Source organism: Anser cygnoides, chromosome W (genome assembly GCF_040182565.1).
Source record: "Anser cygnoides isolate HZ-2024a breed goose chromosome W, Taihu_goose_T2T_genome, whole genome shotgun sequence".
NCBI lineage: Eukaryota > Metazoa > Chordata > Aves > Anseriformes > Anatidae > Anser > Anser cygnoides.
In genome coordinates this window covers 15,091,393-15,103,637 of record NC_089911.1, presented here as the reverse complement: position 1 = coordinate 15,103,637, position 12,245 = coordinate 15,091,393, and the positions used below count along the sequence as shown (strand labels likewise).

General features: G+C 45.2%; 1 long non-coding RNA gene across 2 annotated transcripts; it reads left to right on the top strand.

Moving 5' to 3' along the window:
* Nucleotides 1-981: 981 nt before the first annotated feature.
* LOC136788636 (uncharacterized) lies at nt 982-8,863 on the top strand. 2 transcript variants are annotated; one of them, XR_010827293.1, is made up of 2 exons: nt 982-1,354; nt 7,803-8,863. It is a non-coding gene; the product is annotated as an uncharacterized lncRNA (long non-coding RNA). The 2 variants fall into 2 exon arrangements; XR_010827292.1 differs by lacking the exon at nt 982-1,354 and adding an exon at nt 7,283-7,481.
* Nucleotides 8,864-12,245: the final 3,382 nt, after the last annotated feature.

The following is a 12,245-nucleotide window of genomic DNA, read 5'->3' as shown; positions in this document are numbered from 1 at the left end:
CAGGGTTTGCAGTGGCCGTTGGGCTGTCACAGGACTTGGAGTGGCCGCAGGGTCTGTCACTAGGGTTCTAGTGGCATCGATTGCAGCTCAGTAGGCATAGGCCAAGCCCCAGCACGTTGCAGTGATTTGTGTATCTCTGGTATTGCCAGAGTTATGACACCCCTTTTTCAAGTACTCTACCAGTTTTTTAGGATTTTGCAGTTATTCAGGGTCAAATCTCCAAAGCACTGGAGGTACTCACTGAAAAAAACCTGCCCATATCCTCCCACACTCCCTGCCACTCACAACTATCCTGCCTCAGGACAGATCTCTGGATGGCATTCCTAAGTAGATGTTTAACCTTAAAATCTGAAGCGCATTCAGGAGACATGACAATAAGAACATGCTGGTCTGAACATCCCAAGGATATTCAAAGTCTTGAAGAGCTATCGCAACTAGCCTGGAGGAGAAGAGGGTGGTGAAGGAGAAAGGGAGAGTGAACAAGTAGGAAAAAATATCTCCCCCCCCGTCCCCTCCATAGGTTGGCTCCCTGAAGAAAAAAGGTAAAAGGTATAACTGTTAATAGTTTCTGAGATATGGTTTCCAAAGTATGGAGTTGACAGCAGTGCTGAGTACAAATACCAGGTTAGCCTCATGACCAGCAATTTTATCATATAATAAGCCAGTGTTACAACATACAGTAAAATAATAATCTTAAACCGGGCCCCGGAAAGGATGAACATCATGACAGGGAGCACATACAGTAAGTAATGTGCTATATAACTGAATTTGGAAAACAGGCACAGCAGACCCGAGATCAAAGCAATCAACATTGTGACTAGCAACTATTAAGCAGATCTAATACTTACAAAAATTTTGATTTAACACACTCTGGTCAGATCTGTCGTTATCTCAACCCTTCGGGCCCCACGTTGGGCGCCAAAAGGACTGTTGTGATTTAACCTGGCTGGCATCTAAGCACCACACTGTGGTTCACTCACCCTCCCCCCTCCTTCTCTGGGGTGGGGGAGAGAACTGAAAAAAAGAAGTGAAAGCCTGTGGGTTGAGATAAAGGCAGTTTGTTATGACAGAAAAGAAAGGAAAATAATAATAATAATGATGATAATAGTACTACTACTACTAATGTGTACAAAACAAGTGATGCACAATGCAATTGCTCACCACCCGCTGACCGATGCCCAGCCTATCAAGCCCATGAAGCGGTTGAGTTCAAAATTTTTGGTGACAGAAGGAAAACTGCCACGAAAACTTCAGCCCTGGATATGGGGAGAGCAGACTTCAGGCTGCTCAGGGAACTAGTCAGCAAGGTCCCCTGGGAAGCTGCTTTTGAAGGTGTTGGCATCCATCTGTGCTGGTCAGTCTTTAACACTGCCTCCTAAAAGCACAGGATCAGGCAGTTCCAAAATATCGGAAGTCAAGCAGGTGGGGCAGAAGGCTGGCCTGGCCAACCAGGGATCTTCTTCTGGAACTTAATCAGAAAAAGAAAGTGTACGGCTGCTGGAAGCAGAGTCAGGCAATGTGGAAAGAATACAGGGACGCTATTCGCGTTTGTAGGGAGAAAATTTGTGCGGCCAAAGCCCAATTAGAGTTGAAGCTGGACAGGTTTGTGGGAGACAAAAAAAAGTTTTTTTTTTTTAAATATATGAACAGAAAAAGGAGAACCAAAGAAAATATAGGTCTGCTACTTGATGGGGAAGGTCACCTCACAGACAAGGACATAGGCAAAGCAGAGACGTTTAATGCCTTCTTTGCCTCTGTCTTCAACACTGATGATGGGCTTCGGGACCCAGGGTGCCCTGAGCTGGAGGACCATGACGGCGGGAATGATAAACTCCCAACTGACCCTGACATGTGCGAGATTTGCTGCTCCACCTGGATCCATACAAGTCCGGATGGGATTCATCCCAGGGTGCTTAGAGAGCTGGCTGATGTCATCACGGGACCTCTCTCAATTATTTTTCAATGGTCTTGGTAATCTGGAGAGGTCCCAGTTGACTGGAAACTGGCAAATGTTGTGCCAGTTTTCAAGAAGGGAAGAAAGAAGACCCTGGCAATTACAGGCCTGTCAGTCTCACGTCAGTGCCTGGTAAAATTATGGAGAGGATGATTCTTGAAGTTATTGAAGCGCACCTGGGGGACAATGCAGTCATTGGTCCCAGCCAACATGGGTTCATGAGGGGTAGGTCCTGCCTAAAAAATTAGATTTCCTTTTACGATAAGATCACCCATCTAGTAGATCAAGGGAAACCAGCTGATGTAATCTTTTTGGATTTCAGTAGAGCTTTTGACACAGTTTCACAGAGGATCCTACTGGACAAAATGTCCAGCATACAGCTAAACAAAACCATCATACGATGGGTGAGCAATTGGCTGACGGGCAGGGCTCAAAGGGTTGTGGTAAATGGGGCCGCATCAGGCTGGTGGACGGTCACTAGTGGGGTCCCCCAAGGCTCCATTTTAGGGCCAGTCCTCTTCAATGTTTTTATAAAAGATTTGGATGTAGGACTAGAAGGTGTATTGAGCACATTTGCTGATGATATTAAACTTGGAGGAGTTGTTGACTCCCTTGAGGGTGGAAAGGCCTTGCAGAGAGATCTGGACAGATTGGAGAGCTGGGCAACCACCAACCCGCATGAAGTTTAACAAGAGTAAGTGCCGGGTCCTGCACCTGGGATGGGGCAACCCTGGCTATACGTACAGACTGGGCAATGAGGCGCTGGACAGCAGCCCCACAGAGAGGGATCTGGGGGTTGTTGCTGATAGCAAGCTGAATATGAGCCATCAGTGTGCCCTGGCAGCCAGGAGGGCCAACCGTATCCTGGGATGCATCAAGCACGGCATTGCTAGTCGGTCAAGGCAAGTGATTGTCCTACTCTACTCTGCGCTGGTGCGGCCTCACCTCAAGTACTGTGTGCAGTTCTGGGCACCACAGTACAAAAAGGACATTAAGCTGTTGGAGAGTGTCCAGAGAAGGGCTACTAAGATGGTGAAGGGCCTAGAGGGGAAGATGTATGAGGAGCAGCTGAGGTCACTGGGCCTGTTCAGCCTGGAAAAGAGGAGGCTGAGGGGAAACCTCATCGCGGTCTACAGCTTCCTCATGACGGGGAGTAGAGGGGCAGGCGACAATCTAGACAATCTATTCTCTTTAGTGACCAGAGATAGGACCCACGGGAATGGTGTCAAGCTGCGGCAGGGGATGTTCAGGCTAGACACCAGGAAGAGGTTCTTCACTGAGAGCGCTGTCACGCATGGAACAGGCTCCCCAGGGACGTAGTCACTGCACCAAGCCTGTCAAATTTTAAGAAGCGTTTGGACTGTGCTCTTAGTCATATGGTCTGAATTTTTGGGTAGACCTGTGTGGTGCCAGGAGTTGGACTCGATGATCCTTGTGCATCCCTTCCAACTCGGGATATTCTATGATTCTATGATTCTATCCACGAGCAGCCAGTCCCCCCACCCCATCCAGTCACCCCGTATTAATTGCTCAGCATGACATCATATGATATGGAATACCCCTTTGGCCACTTTGGGTCAGCTGTCCTGGGTCTGTCCCCTCCCAGCTACTGCTGCACCCCCAGCCTGCCTGCTGGCAGGGCAATGTGAGAAGCTGAAAAGTCCTTGGCTTAGTGTAATCACTGCTCTGCAGCAACTAAAACATCAGTGTGTTATCACCATTATTCTCATCCTAAATCCTAAACACAGCACCCTACCATCTGCTAGGAGGAAAATTAACTCTGTCCTAGCCGAAACCAAGACACCTTCCTTTCAGTAAATCCTTGGTGCATGATAAATAACCTCTAAATCCCAAGCTCAACTGCTTGGCCAAGATAAGTTCAAAGCAGTCTTGACATTCATCAGCATACTGTCCCTGATGGAAATTTTTGCATTAGGACAGTGACTGTTTGTTAAATGAAATGCAGAAACTGAGTTTGGTTTAAATACAGACAGTATCATAAAGACAAAAATTATACACGTGACCCACCAACAACCCTCATACAACACAGAATAGGGCTGTAAGCTCCCTGACTCAAAAAGGAGTTCAGTGAACAGACTGAATGTGCTCAACTGTTGTAAGGATGCAGGCAAAAACCTTAATTCTTATTTGGTAGTGAGAACTATATTGAAAATAAAAACAGAATGAGTGAAAACAATATTTGTTTTTTCTCAAAACATCCTTTCATTTTTGGATGCATTTGAAAGCAGCAATCTGCTGCAAATAATTTAAGAATATAAGAGTCACCTTGAAATAGAGCAAAGCTCAGCCTAGTCCAGCACTGAAAGCAATAGCTGCCAGCTGATGGCAACTGCTGCAGGGGAACCTCCTCCCTCTCAAATAGATAGTTTCCCAAATAAAAAACAACCATGTAACAATGGTGAAAGAACACCCTAATATGCCTTTCAATTTTGTTCCCACCTGTTATAACTGACTGAGTCCCAAATAGGATTACAATCAAAGTTTACAATTTATTAAATGAATAGAGGCAAGCAAACAGCGCTGGGTGCGCCGGGAGTCTCTGCTCCACCAGGACGCACACCTGTTACGTAAGGCGGCTGGTTTTTATGCTCCTAGGCTAATACATATTCATTACTACTTCTAGAAGAGGCAGGGTTATTATAATTGGTTTCCCGAATCCAAAGTCCTCCCAGGTGCGCCTGCTTATCAGTCTGTTAGTCTCTCGGGGGCCGCTCGGACGGGGAGGCTCATATTCTTCCTCCTTATCTAGTGGTCTCTTGGCCGGCTGTCAGAAGTTACTGCACGTCCGTGCAGAGTCAGCAGTTTTTCTCTGAAGAAATCCCTTTGTTCTCTTCTCACCTAAACCCAGGCCTCAATGTTAACCCTTCAAATCCCTTAGTGGCACGAATTGCTGGACCATTCCTTACACACCTGTGTTAATACTACTGTGGCTGTATAATGACCCCATACAAAATTACATTCAAATCCATTTCAGACTGGCCTATGGGGAAGTGCAAGCATCCAGAATTACAAAGCACAGGAGACTTGATTTTGCACTACTTGAAGAAAACTGTTTTCCATGTTCTAAAACAAGACAACAAAAAAAGAAACTTTCAAAGGAGTATTCTAGAAGGAGTTGTGCCTTTTCTCTAGCATGAAGTAAAAAAAAATGTGAAAACAGAACTACTAAAAAACAAAGCAACTGGAAGGGTGTTTCTTATACTTGCTCAAAAGGTTCTTGAAGCTGCTCAGCAATTTCTTTGCTTTGACAAATTTATAAAGAAGAAAAGGGGGGAACTGGAGGACCAAAAATGTTTTTGCACCAGAATTGGTAACATAAGTGTTAGCGTAGCAACCACATAACCACCAAGTGATTATATGAAGGTGCTTTATTCAGCGCTGGAAGCCGGGGCAGGTGCCCAAATCTGGCTTCGAGTCCCGTTACTTCCCAGCCATTATTTATACATCCAACATTACGTAAGGTATACATATTCATTACAGGTTGCAACATCAGCCTCGCATTCCATTCTAATTAGCTCCCCTCCCCTTTGCACATGCGTGGCGCACTCTGGTGGTCGTCCAGGTGGTCGTCCAGATGAAGTAAGGAGTCTTCCTCTCCGCTAAACTTTTCACCTTTCTCACTCGACGCATGCTCCCTCCGCTCCTTGGTTCTGCTTCAACTCATTTCAGCATTTCCAGGCCCTTATCCAAGGTCAGGTTGTACCTGTTCCCTTCCAGGGTTCCCCTTCAACGATTCCTTTAAATGTTCAGTGTACTCCCTAAGTTTCCAGTGTACATAGATTAATTGATAATGTAAGTACATTTGGCAATGCTTAATTATACTGTATGTCCCATCACCTAAGAGACATTAGTAAAACATCCATTCGATTCTCCCCAACACTAACATAAGCACAGGAAGTACCAGACATGTTGCTTCTTAGGAATGCCCAATGTGGGGGGGGGGGGGGGGGGGGGGGGAGGGTGGGGGGGCGGGCCGAGAACGGGGAGAAAGACAAGTACTAAATTGATATTCAACAGAAAAGCATTTACTGGGTGTATGTGACCATGTAAGAAAGAGTTTTTTCTAGAGATGTCATATTGTTTAGAGGAAAGGAATGTGGTATTGAGATATGCTTGCAGTGATAACAAAGCTTACCAGACCACCTTGTAAAATGCAGACAACCAGACTCCTTAGGTCTGGTTGAATTAGGTGAATTTCACGGTAATTAGGTGAATAGGTGAATAGGTGGATTAGGAGAATTAGGTGAATTTCACGGTATTTAGGTGAAATTAGGTGTCAAGTCAAGCCAGATAAGGGAAGAAACATTATCACCTCAGAGTAAAAAAAGTCAAAAGAAATTTGAAAAATAACAGGCTGGCAACTGAAAGCCATGTATTGTCTGTGAAGCACTGGATAGACTGTGAACCTGGACTACCCAGTCAATGGGGAAACAGGGGAGTGTCCCGGTCATTGAGAGATAAAGAATATAAACTGTACTATGTGACTAGTAGGTGCGCTCTTGCTTGTGGGACACCCGCCATTGCAATCGTGAATAAAAATGCTACTTCACTGAGATCCTCACCTGAGCCTATGTTATTGGCTACAGAGTGTTTCTCACAATTTGGGGGCTCGTCTGGGATCCAGTCACCTACCGGGGAGCCCCGCCGCCACTGCAGCAGGAAGGCATGACCCGCTGATTTCAGCACTCCTGTGCTGTGGTGACAGTGGTTCTGCAGAGAGCTGACAAAGGAACCGAGACTGGTTAAGAAGGCAGGATCAGTGAAGAATTAGGGAAGAAAAAAAAAAAAAAAAAAGGGTAGGCACTCCGGTTTTGAGAACTGATATCGTTGAGAACTGATCTCGTAACTGTGCATGGTTTAGTGGCTGATATTGGTAGTAGGGTGATGGTTGGACCAGATGATCTTGGAGGTCTTTTCCAACCTTAATGATTCTGATTCTATGATAAGGCATACCTAGGAGAGTACTGGACTGGTGGTGCTGTTAGTGTTATGGAGAACCAAATGGATGTTTTATTAATGTCTCTTAGGTGATGGGTCATAAAGTATAATAAGCATTGTCAAATGTACTTACATTATCAATTAATCTATGTATACTGAGATATTTAGGGAGTATACCGAACAGTCAAATGAATCTTTGAAAGGGAACCCTGGGAGGGAACAAGTACAACCTGACCTTTGATAAGAACCTGAAAATGCTGAAATGAGTTGAACCAGAACCAAGGAGCAGAGAGAGCATGCGTCGAGTGAGAAAGGTGAAAAGTTTAGCAGAGAGGAAGACTCCTTACTGCATCTGGACGACCACCAGAGAGCACCACGCATGTGCAAATGGGAGGAGAGCTAATTAGAATGGAATGCGAGGCTGATGTTGCAACCTGTAATGAATATGTATACCTTACGTAATGTTGGATGTATAAATAATGGCTGGGAAGTAACGGGACTTGAAGCCAGATTTGGGCACCTGCCCCGGCTTCCAGCGCTGAATAAAGCACCTTCATATAATCACTTGGTGGTTATGTGGTTGCTATGCTTACAGTGCTACTGGGGAGGGATAGTGGGGAAATAATATTTAATCCTGATTTTTCTTTAAGTACATTATAGTTGTCATAGTTCTTCCTGCTTTCAATCAATGGCCAAATTAAACAAACAAAAAAATGTGTTCTTCCTGGGTTTTATAAACATAAGTTTGAGTTAATCTAGGTAGACTCAAACAGCAAAGTGAAGATTGCTCTGCTGAGTGTTTTGTCCTAATTTATTATCTGTTTTAAAGATGATACTTTAATTGTGGCATTTAAGTAAAATTTGAATATTATTGCTTTTTGTAACACAGGAAGGCAATCTGAAGAGATATCCAACTCCATATCCTGATGAACTGACGAATATGGTCAAAACTGTCCAGACAATTGTTCATAGACCGAAGGATGAAGAATCTACTGAAGATATTGCCAAGGAGTCGAAACAAGAAAGCCAGAGAGTTTCTGTAAAAGATGTTGGGGTAAAGGTTAGATACAGTATTCTTTTCTGATTTCATCGATTCCTTTTAATTCTCTTCTCCCTCCCCACTAATGCTTTAGCAAAGAAAAAAAAAATCAAAATAAAGGACAGAACCTACCTGTTTACCATCTTAAGAAGTCTAATAAATGTTTGTTTTGCAGTAGCAATTTTCCTCTGACACTAAGAACAAGGAATGTGACTTGGGAGCTGGCTGCTTTGGTTTCTGGAGGATAGCAACTTTATCATCCTCTGATTCTTTAACCGCCAAACTTCAAAAGGAAAATCAGGATCTCTCAGTATCTTGCCGCTGCCCTCATGACTTGAGGTTTTACAAGATAAGTTGGGAAGGCAAGAGTAGCCAGTTGGCACACAAGTCACTTAAGATGCAGCATACAAGTGAGGTGATAAGTGCTGTTTGGTGCTGATGTCTCATTACAGATATTTCTGGCCTTTTTTTACTTAACTGGAAGCTTAACGGTATGAATTTACTCCAATAAGGAGGAGAGTAGAAACAATTGGCAAAGACTGGGGACTATATCTCAGTAATCTACAAAGATTTTTGCAGATTACTACAGATTTTTGTAGATTACTACAAACCTGGGCTGGTCCTTCGTGGGTTTCTCCACTGGCAGCATCTCTTTTGGGAGCTGGTCCAGGTGTGGGTCTGTGCCACGGGGTCCATCCATCAGGAGGGGGTTGCTCCAGCTTGGGACCCCCCCATGTGGGAATAGAAATGCTGTTTTTGCAGTGTTACATAGTATAGAAGGAAGGAATGTGGTATTGAGATATGCTTACAGTGATAAGAAAGCTCAGCAGGTGACCTCCTAAAATGCAGACAACCAGACTCCTTAGAGCAATCAGGTGAAAATCACTATGTTAAGTCAAGCCAGATAAGGGGAGAAAACATTACCATCTCAAAAACAGGCCGGCAACTGAAGGCCAGGCATTGTCTGTGAAGCATCAGATAGATTGTGAACCTGGATTACCCACTCCAGTGGGGAAACAGGGGAGGGTCCTGTCATCAAAAAGTATATAAACTGTGTTTTTGGAACTAGTAGGTGCGCTCTCCTGCTTGTGGGGCGCCCGCCATTGCAATCGCGAATAAATTACTACTTCACTGAGATCCTCGCCTGAGCCTAAGTTATTGGCTACAGAGTGTTTCTCACAATCTGGGGGCTCGTCCGGGATCCAGTCACCTACTGGGGAGCCCCACCACCGCAGCAGCAGGAAGGCATGCCCCGCTGATTTCAGCGGTCCTGTGCATCGACGGTGGCGGTTCTGCGGAGAGCTGACAGAGGGCCCGAGACTGATTAAAGAGGCAGGATCCGTGAAGTAGTGGGGAAAAGGAAGAAGGTAGGCACTCCGGGTTTTAAGAATTGATCCGGTAACTCTGTGCACAGACCAAGGTAAGAAATATTAAGTATTGCCTTGGGGGTCAGGTGAGACTCTGTGTGATGTGTGATTGAGACGTACTTTTGTACGAAGCGAGTGTGGAGTCCTGATCCGCGGTTCCGTAGCTCCGCGAGGGGCGCGGCCGGAGACGGATGAAGCGTGAGATAAGGGAGAGAAAGGAAGAGTCTCGGGAAATTTGGTGTATGGTAAGCCCTTGCACAGGGAAGTGCTTGGCAGTACACCAGGGAAATTTGGTGTACAGTAATCCTTGCACGGGGAAGTGCTCGGAAGTACACCAGGGAATCTGGTAAACTCATAGGTGTGCGGTAGCCCTTGCATGGGGAAGTGCTTGGCAGTACACCCCCATTTTCCAGAATAGGAAAAATGGGAAATATGAGTTCCAGGGGACAGGGAGATATCCCTGGGGGAGTGCCTACCGAAAGTTCTTCCTGAAGAATTATAAGAAATTGGAAAAATAATCTCAAAATTGGAGGAGATGGTAAAAAAAAAAAAAAATATATATATATGGTTAAATATTGTGTATGAGTCTGGACAAAAGAACCAATTAAGGAAACAGCAGTATTTTGGCCAAAATACGGGCCTGATGAAAATTCAGGCTTGAAATTTATGTGTAAACAAAAGATTCCTTTTTTTTTTGGAGGAGGAGCCAAGTTATGCTCCCTATGCGCCCGCCATTGCAATCGCGAATAAATTACTACTTCACTGAGATCCTCGCCTGAGCCTAAGTTATTGGCTACAGAGTGTTTCTCACACCCACCCCCACCCCGATCACCTGCTCCTGCATAGGCTCCTCTCCATGACTAAGAAAGGACTAAAAAGTTTTAAGAGTAATAGGTTTTTAAGGAATCAGGAGCCACGAAGTCTGAAGGAAAATGGATACTCCCTGATGGGAGAGAAATGCTGAATAAAGTGCTAATGAGGCAAATATTAACTGTTTTACATCAAGAGAGTCATTGGGGGGTGCAAGCAATGTGTGATGCTGTGCTAAGAAAGTATGTCTGTGTAGGAATATACACTTCAGTGAAGCAAATATGCAGAGGATGTACCATATGCCTAAAGGTAAATAAAAAGGTCATCCATAACTCACCTAGAGGGGGACGGGAGCCAGGGATTCGACCTTTCCAAAGTATACAGGTAGACTTTACTGAGTTACCTAAAGCAGGGAGACTTAAGTACTTGTTGGTCCTAATTGACCACGTGACTGGATGGGTGGAAGCTTTCCCCTCGGTATCTGCAACTGCGAACACGGTGTCTAAGGTATCACTGGAGCAAATAGTCCCTAGATATGGGATAGCTGAAAACATTGATTCAGATCAAGGAAGTCGTTTCACTTCACAAGTACTGCAAGGGTTAATGCAGGCCTTAGAGATTGAGTGGGATTTTCACACCCCCTGGCACCCCTCCTCTTCTGGGAAGGTGGAGCGAATGAACCAGACATTAAAGAAGCAATTAACTAAATTAGTGTTAGAAACCTGACTTCACTGGGTAAAAAGCTTACCCTTAGCACTGCTCCAGGTTCAAACAGCACCAAGAAAGGATATAGGAATTTCACCATATGAGATGCTGTTCGAATTACCCTATCTGGGCAGAAGGGATGAGATACCGCAATTCGAAACAAGAGAGTTTTCTTAAGAACTGTATTCTGGGGTTGTCCTCTTCTTTGTCATCTCTCAGGACCCATGGGTTGTTGGCTCAAACCCCACCTTTGGAATTCCCCATTCACCACCATCAGCCAAGAAACTGGGTCCTGAGCCTGAGGCTATGTTATTGGCTACAGAGTGTTTCTCACAAGGTGCTCCAGGCTCCAGAGTAAAAGTTCCCATGCGGCCTGTGGAGAGGACTGTGGTGGAGCAGGTTGTCCCCCTGCAGCCCATGGTATACCACAGCAGAGCAGATTTCCATGCCCATGGAGGAGCCCACGGTGGAGCAGGGGGAGCAGGTGGATCTGACCTGAAGGAGGCTGCGGCCCATGGAGAGCTCCAACAGGAGCAGATTCCGGGATGGACCTGTAGCCCATGGAGAGGGAACCACACAGGAGAAGGTGACCTGGCAGGAGCTGCTGCCCGTGGGGGATCCAGGTTGGAGCAGTATGCTCCTAATGGATGGACCCCGTGGTATGGACCCATATTTGGAGCAGTTCTTGAAGAGCTGCTGCCTGTAGGAAGCCCACACAGGATCAGTTCGGAAAGGACAGCATCCCGTGCGAGGGACCCCATGGCGCAGGGGAAGAGTGACTGAGAAAGAGCAGTGGAGACAAAGTGCTATAGAGTGACCACAACCCCCATTCCCCCATTCCCTTGTGCCGCTCAGGGGAAGGAGATGGAAGAGGGTGGATGGGGGGAAGGTGTTTTTGGTTTCTTTCCTTTGTTTCTCACTTCTCTAGCTTGTTAGCAATAGGCAATAAATCTTACTGTCTCCCTACTCTGAGTCTGTTTTGCCTGTCACGATAATTGTTGAGCGATCTCCCCGTCCTTATCTCAACCCTTGAACCCTTTGCACTGTATTTTCTCCCCGTTTCTCTTTGAGGAGGGGGAATGAGTGAGTGGTTGTGGTGGAGCTCGGCTGCCCACTTGAGTAAAACCATCACAACTGCTACGTCTTAATAGCTTCAAAAAGAATTTTCATTTTCTACACTATTTAAAGCTGTGAAGCACGTTCTTTTAAAAACAAATAGGTTTGGAAAACTATGCAAGTTTCTTTTCTGACATAATAGTTAAACCAGGCCACAGACAACTTTTTTGGTTAAGTCAACTGCTGCACAATTGTATTATCCTGAAAGGCTGATTTACTCCTTGCGTACTATAGACACCACAATAAATTTTTTCTCCCCAGTGTATATTATACACAAAAAATATATTTTCTTAGT